A 1,122-nucleotide genomic window follows, 5' to 3' on the forward strand; every position below is an offset into this window, starting at 1 on the left:
GGACATGAACACCTGTTTCCTGGTGAAAGTCTTGTGTTTTCTCCTTAACTTCTCCAGGACATGAACACCTGTTTCCTACCTTTCGTGGTAGCTCTTTGTATGAATGCTTCATGCAGCAGCCTGTCTGGGATGAATGAATCCAACCGAGTGTCCTCTCTCCGTCCCCAGTCCTCCTTTCTCCGGCTGTGATCCCATGAAGACGTACAACGTGATCCTGAGAGGCATCGACATGGTCGAGTTCCCCAAGAAGATCACCAAGAGTGCTGCAAACCTGATCAAACGGCTCTGCAGGTTGGTCAGAGGGGCTCCTGTTTCCTTTTAAAGCCTCGTACCCATCCAAGGGCATAGGTGTTGTTAATTGGAGGGGGGGCACATTATAACTGGGGGGGCGTCAAGCACTTGAATTCCTGTAAAATCATATTTACTGGTAAGCAGTAGGGCTGGATCCAAACATCCAACTATATGGATATTCATTCATTGGCTAGGTGTTAACTTTGGGCGCTTTTGTTGTTGATTCCATAGAGCAGCTGAGAGCATCTTTTGCTGCTATGACAACAGCTACGTATCCTAGAGCGCTATGTTTACATAAAACAGGTAGAGCGAGTTAGAGAAAGAATAGAGAGAGAGAGAGAATATTATTTTTTTGTTTTATTTTTCCTATGGGGAGTAATATATATATATATATATATATATATATATATATATATATGTATATATACTGTACATATATACACAATTATTCATTATTACTGTTTACCATTACAACTCCTTTAACAATATAACAATTAACAATAACAAAAAACAATTCCTTTAAATACCATACATATCCCCGCACCTTATATTTCTTTATGTGTATTTCTACTCTGATATTTACATACTTTGTGCCACTGTGACACAGAATCTCCCTTCAGGGATCAGTGAAGTTTTTCTGATTCTGTCTCAGGGACAATCCTTCAGAGCGGCTCGGAAACCAGAAGAACGGCGTGAAGGACATCCAGAAACACAAGTGAGAAAGTACAGATGTCTGCCGTCATGGGTGACGGTGTAATGTAACAGAGTACATCTACTCTAGTAATGTAACAGAGTACATCTACTCCAGTAATGTAACAGAGTACATCTACT

The sequence above is a fragment of the Etheostoma cragini genome, chromosome 16, assembly GCF_013103735.1.
Source record: "Etheostoma cragini isolate CJK2018 chromosome 16, CSU_Ecrag_1.0, whole genome shotgun sequence".
NCBI classification, from domain to species: Eukaryota; Metazoa; Chordata; class Actinopteri; order Perciformes; family Percidae; genus Etheostoma; species Etheostoma cragini.